General features: G+C 38.9%; 1 pseudogene; it reads right to left on the reverse strand.

The window, feature by feature from the left end:
- Positions 1-2,262: 2,262 nt before the first annotated feature.
- On the reverse strand, positions 2,263-2,436 carry LOC126005477 (uncharacterized; annotated as a pseudogene).
- Positions 2,437-6,562: the final 4,126 nt, after the last annotated feature.

Raw genomic sequence — 6,562 nt, forward strand, 5'->3', positions numbered from 1 at the left:
TGCCTATTTTGAATACATGTAGTGGGTAAGGGAGGAGAGAGATGGGGGGGGGGGGCATTGGTGGAGGGAAGTTGCACTGGTGAAGGGGGTTGTTCCTTTTTATAACTGAAACCCAACTACAAACATGTTTGTAATCATGGTGCTTAAATAAAGATATTATTTTATAAAAAGATATTGCTGAAATTAGTGGTGAAATTTGAATGTGAATTATCAGTGAATCAGCACTAATGATCATTGTGTTTGCTTGCTTTGGGGTTGCTCAGTGCTAGGGAGTATTCCCAGCAGTGCTCAGGGAACCAAAAAGTGGTAGGGATTAAAGCTCAGTCTCCTACATGCTCAGTTGTGCTTAATTTGTGGGGTTAGCCCTCTGGTCCCTGGAATTAAATTTTTTATACAGATCACTATGCTGTGGTTGGGAGATACTGACATTCTATTGTTTTTTTTTTGTTTTTCGGGCCACACCCACTTGATGCTCAGGGGTTACTCCTGGCTAAGGGCTCAGAAATTGCCCCTGGCTTGGGGGGACCATATGAGATGCCAGGTGATCAAACCGCGGTCCTTCCTTGACTAGCGCTTGCAAGGCAGACACCTTACCTCTAGTGCCACCTCGCCAGCCCTGAGATACTGACATTCTTAAGAAGTAACCACCATTTGAAGGTGAAGTATGCAATTTTTCCAGTTTATCCTTAAATGGTTGGAGGGGAGAGGTTAAATCATCTGTAAAGGGAAAGTATATAACAAAGAAAAAAATCTGAGTACATTATAATCATTGGTAAATGTAAAGATTGGAGAAATAGTTCAGAAGGGAAGGTAACTGCATAGTATGCACCTTCTTGAGTCATAACTCTGGTGTAAATTCCTAGCATTCTGTCTGTCCCTCTGCACGATACTCTCTGATTCATCCATGCATAATTCCATCTTTTTCATGGTAGATACATTTATATCAGAGCTTGAAAAAAAATTTTCTATTTCATCCTACCTCAAACTTGGTCTATTCCTTACGTATCCTTGGGTAATATAAATAGAAAAGTTATGATATCAATGATGTCAATAGATTCATTAAGGCTTTGTCTACATTTCTACTAATGGAGGTTTTCATTTGAATAAAATACGTTGGGCTTCCTTAAATTTAACACTGATTATGTATGTAAACCCTCCAAGTATAAATCCCATATATCTCCCCAATATCCCCAAATAAAGCCTAAAGCTGTCAATATCTTCATGCCTTAACAAGTTCAATTAGGCTAATTTTATAATCTAACTATAGAACTTTTCAGAATGCAAACTTTTCTCTAATATGATGTTCATTTTCCTGTTTTCCTAGAAATCCAATTTGCATAACTAGGATTTCATATGCCACAAATTCTTGTTTTTGTCACATCAATTGAACTATTTTATTCTTTAGCTTCTGAAAAAAAAAGCTCCATAAACACTCTGGCTTCTCTTCTCTCTCTCTCTCTCTCTCTCTCTCTCTCTCTCTCTCTCTCTCTCTCTCTCTCTCTCTCTCTCTCTCTCTCTCATCAAGACTTTCCATTCATTCTAAAATAATCTAGGGTAATTAGAACTTCTTACCTTCTTTAGCTCAAAAGAAGCCAATTTATCACAAGCTGTCATGTATTCCAATTTTAAATTACCAAGAGCCCAATTATCAACTGAAGCCAAGGAATCTTCTTTCCAATTAAATTGATTGATTACTTCACCCACCCAGTCACATTTCACTTTTTAATTATGTTCATTCTGATTGAATGGGAGAAAATTCTCCCTAGTTTTATTTTCTTTCCAAAGTGCAGCATACAACAAACATTCATCACAAGATGGCATAAGGCCATACCCTAGTAATGCTGTCAGCAGAATTAAACATATAATCTATCAGTGGGTCTCAGTGCACTGCAGAATGGGAGGGGGATGACCATGTTACATCACCTAGTTCAGCTGAGTACTAGTAATACCTTTCCAACTTGGATAAATTGCGATGAAACAGCTCTAGAGATAGACACAGAATTTCGGGGATATATTCTGTTGGATTATTTTACTCAAAACAAAGATCATCCCTGGTTTCTTTGTATGTTTGTTTGTAACTTGGATTTACCCCCAAACAGAGATTGTCTTACTTGTAAACCTGGGTAGGCTTACTGCCCCACCCAGGGGTGGTCCCTGTATTCAATAAAAATTGTAGTTCTGGCAAGCAAGGGCTTCGTACTAGGGAGAAGACTGCCAGACTACACGTGTTTCACTCTCAGCCTGGTTTGGATCCTTTTTTTTACCACTCAGACTGCATCCTCTCCCTAGCCCTTCCAAAGCAAGAGAAGAACGATCATCAATAGCAAAATGCAGTTGCAGAAACACCTAGAGCTGGCTTCACACTCAGGAGAGGACGCTCATAGTTTCGGGTGCTCTCCATGATCAGAGAAACTTACTATAGAAGAAGGTATTCTTATCTCTTTCAAGGAAGGTAATTGTCAGAGACCAATATGGAATTCAGCAGGACAAACCAGTCTGTGTGGCAAGAATTCATAACCTAAGGCATTGGCTAGCCCCAGAGCCCTAAGAAATATCAGTTTCCAGGAAACTCTTGACATCCTTGAAACCTCACTAACCTTGAGATGTTCCTGTGCCCCTTATGTAAAGATGGTATGTAAAGATTAGCTGTTAGGTGACCTCTGTAATGCGGGCTGTTTATTCTGCCTTCTCTCCACCCCCTGTAAAAATTGTCCTTAAAATAAGCCTGTACCGATCAATAAACGGAGCCTTGATAAGCCTCCTGTTGCTTGGCCCCCTTCTTTCTCCCCATTCTATTTTCAGGCTGGAACCCCTCTATACGCCCACGGAATAACGAAGTCCTGCAGGATGGGGCAAGTGGCGCCCAACGTGGGGCATAGAGTACGGACACCCCAGTCGGATGGAACCGGTCGAACCTCGAGGGCCTGATCATAAGACGCCAGCACAACCCCATCAGGGTGGCGTGGACAAGTAGGAAAGTCTGTGCAAAACCCCCATCAGGGTGGCATGGAATACTTTGTGCACATTTACTTTTCTAGCCCATCAGAATGGGTCAACATTTGTTTAAAAAGCTGTCTTTGTCAAGAAACTGAAGGCATCTCTCAGGGAAAGAAATATTAGGGTTTAGAGAAAGGAAATTTTCTCTCCTTGTTCATAACAAGTGCCCATACTTTATCATAACTGACCCAGAAATTCATCCTTCATAATGGCAAAAAGTGGGCCGAGAAATATCATTCCAATGGAGGAAGGCCAGGAGGATGTTACAAATACCATTTTTACCTATTGGGGCTTGATTAAAGATATTGTTGAAGGGGCTGAGAGTGACCCCAAGAAACAGCAACTTCTTTGTGTAGCTGAATTCTGCTCGCACCCTTTGTTCCATACTGCCTCTCGAGCGGCCTCTAAGGCAAACTCTGAGACCTCGCTCCACTCCCTTCCTAAATGTGATCATTCCTGTCATACAAATCCTTCGCCTCCTATTGCAGATGATCTGCCCCCCCCCCAAACATCTTTACCCCACTCGGTTTTTTCCCACTGAGGAGCCCCTTGATCCAAGGAATACCCAAACCTTGGAGAATGACACTGCCCATTATCATGACCCTGACGGGCTGCTTCAAGTGGCTGCACCATTACAGCCTCCTCCATATCCCCCTATTCAGGATTTTTGTGCCGGACCTTCATTGCTCCACTCCCTCTTAAAGCTATAGAAAAGGAATTACCTGGCCAAATTGAAGATCTTAAATGAATTTTTGGCCTTCAAGAACAGGTTGCTTCCCTTAATTCACAAGTTTGTGCCTTTCAGGCTTTCCCCCGCCCTCCTGAATCTAAAGTTGTCTGTCCTCTGCCCACCCGATCCCAAGGGCCAGGCCCCCCTCTTGAGAATCCAGAGGAACAGGCTGATGAGGGTGAGACTGAGTGCAGTAAGGCAGGAGTGCCGTAAGGCAGGAACCGCTGCGCACCTACAGATAACTGTGAGGGCCCAGTGAGCAGGAGAATTACAGAATATCAGCTGCTAAACCATAAAACCTTGCGAGATCTGCACTTTGCTGTTAAAACTTATGGGCCTAATGCACCCTTTACTCAGTACATTTTGCTAGGGCCAGCCCTGAGCCCCTCTTTCAGCCTCCTTCCTGCCGGCCTCGGGGAACAGCCAGCTCAGGCCCTGACAGTCCCACTAGAAGCTTTCCAATTCACCTTGAAATACCCCAATATTTGTTATTCAAAAGAAATCTGGAAAGTGGCATCTCTTGCATATTCTCAAAGCAATTAATAAGAACATGATCCCCATGGGTGCTTTTGCAACCGGGACTCCCCTCCCCGGTTGCCATTCCCTCTAATTCCAATAAATTAGTAATTGATCTTTAAAAATTGCTTTTTTTTCTATATACCATTGCACCCTGCTGACTTTAAAAGGTTTGCCTTTAGCCTTCCTGCTGTTAACTGTGCTGGCCCCTCCCCGAGTTATCAGTGGAAGGTTCTGCTTTACTGTGTCAGCCCTACACTTTGTCAAATATATGTAGCACAGGTAATACATTTTGCAAAAAATATTTTAAAAAGAAACCTAATTATCTTATTCAACCTTATAATTAAACAGCATATTAATTGGCTGATGCAAAATACAAATAACTGGCCTTTGGCATGTGCCTCCTTTAAGGAAAAAGTTGATATTCATTATCCAGCAAATAAGTAATAGTTTTTTTAAAAATGCATGTTTGTATTTTCCCATTATAACACAATCCTCTCCTATTAATAATGCAAATGTCATATTTATGAAAGGGTCTTCTAAAGAACACACTGCCTATATAATTTATGATGTGTTCACCATAATATCCACTAATCATACTTCTGCACAGTTGGTAAAATTACGAGATTTTAAGTGTTTAAAAATGTCATAATAAGCCCTTTAATCTATGTAAAGGTAGTGTATATGTGGCATATATACTATATATTCTATATATATTAATATATATATTATATATTCTATAATACTGTGTATTAGACACAGTAAGTTTCTGTGTAGTCAAAACACAGAGAAAAATATTGGAGAAAAAATATCACTTCTCTCTTAAAGTTGGTAAAATTTGGCTTAAGTTCAGCAAAAATAGCCTGTGTGTGTCTTTGTGGTTATGAGTTTGATTGCTCTGCTAAATATGGCAGAGAGTGGTGGGGTAGAATTAAAAAGATTCCGGAACTCTGTTCATGTGGAAGTTATAGTGAGAATTATTGTCAGAATTTTGTTGTGTCTGATAAGAGGCCTCAAATAATTGTGAAGTTTGTGAATTAAATTATGCGGCATGAGTGTGCCATTTCTTTTTTTTTTTTTTTTTTTTTTTTTTTTTCTTTTTTGTGGTTTTTTTGGGTCACACCCGGCAGTGCTCAGGGGTTATTCCTGGCTCCAGGCTCAGAAATTGCTCCTGGCAGGCACGGGAGGACCATATGGGACGCCGGGATTCGAACTGATGACCTCCTGCATGAGAGGCAAACACCTTACCTCCATGCTATCTCTCCGGCCCCGAGTGTGCCATTTCTAAAAACATTTGTGCACTTAAGTTTTGTGCATTGGGTGTTGTAAAGTAATTATTAAAACATTGGAAATTAGAAAACCTTCTAAATTCAGGTCTGTAAGGGTTAAAAAATTCTCTAGGGAGAAAAAGCAACAGGGAGATAAGGGCACTAAACTTTCTTTGTCTATGCCTCAGGAATTTTAGAGCAAGGTAACAACTCTAACACTTGTAAAAAAAAAAAAAAAACTTTTGGTGTTTTAAAATTCGATCGGACACAAAAATGTTAAAATTTGAATCTTTTATATTTCTATTAGAAAATTATTTTGATCTTAAAAGTATATACAAAATGTTGTGGTTGGCCTTTTTAAAATAATATTGTTAATTAATATTATAAAAGTAACTAAATTTTATAAGCAGGTTGACAAGTATCAAATATAATTTTGGTCTTAAGCTCTAGGTGTGGAAATGCATCAAGTGTCTTTAACTATATTTTATAATGATCTAAACATTTTGTTGATTTGGTATATAATATTTTTTATGAATTATTCACTTGAAGTCTTCAAAGTAGAAACAGTTGTTTGTTTTTTAAAATCAGTTTCTCATACCTTTAATAGTCATAGTTTATGCTCTTATGTTTAATCATTGAAATTTTAACACTTGATTGCAGCTCTTAGTGTTCTACTGTGAAACTAATTTAAAGGAAACCTGTTTTATTTACAGCAGATAATATCATACTTCAAAGTGGAGACTCCCTCTACAGTGCTCATTAACCATTTTACTTAAAAATTTTTAACTACTTACTAACCATTTTAACGTTTTAAAATTCAAATTAGGATTGTTTTAAAAATGTTTTGTGCTAAATCTCAACCTTAAAGCTTTTATTTTGAGCAAAGCTCCACTCCATCTACATTAAGTACTTCTACAAGCTGAAAAAGTTTTTCTACAAAAAAATTTTTTCTTACAAACATGCTAGCTAAATATTTAAAAGCGCTTCTCCGATTTTACCTGGGTCAATTTTTCTAACGTAAGTTTTGGATCGATCCTTTTGTCTGTTCATG

The sequence above is a fragment of the Suncus etruscus genome, chromosome 3, assembly GCF_024139225.1.
Source record: "Suncus etruscus isolate mSunEtr1 chromosome 3, mSunEtr1.pri.cur, whole genome shotgun sequence".
In the NCBI taxonomy this organism is placed as follows: domain Eukaryota; kingdom Metazoa; phylum Chordata; class Mammalia; order Eulipotyphla; family Soricidae; genus Suncus; species Suncus etruscus.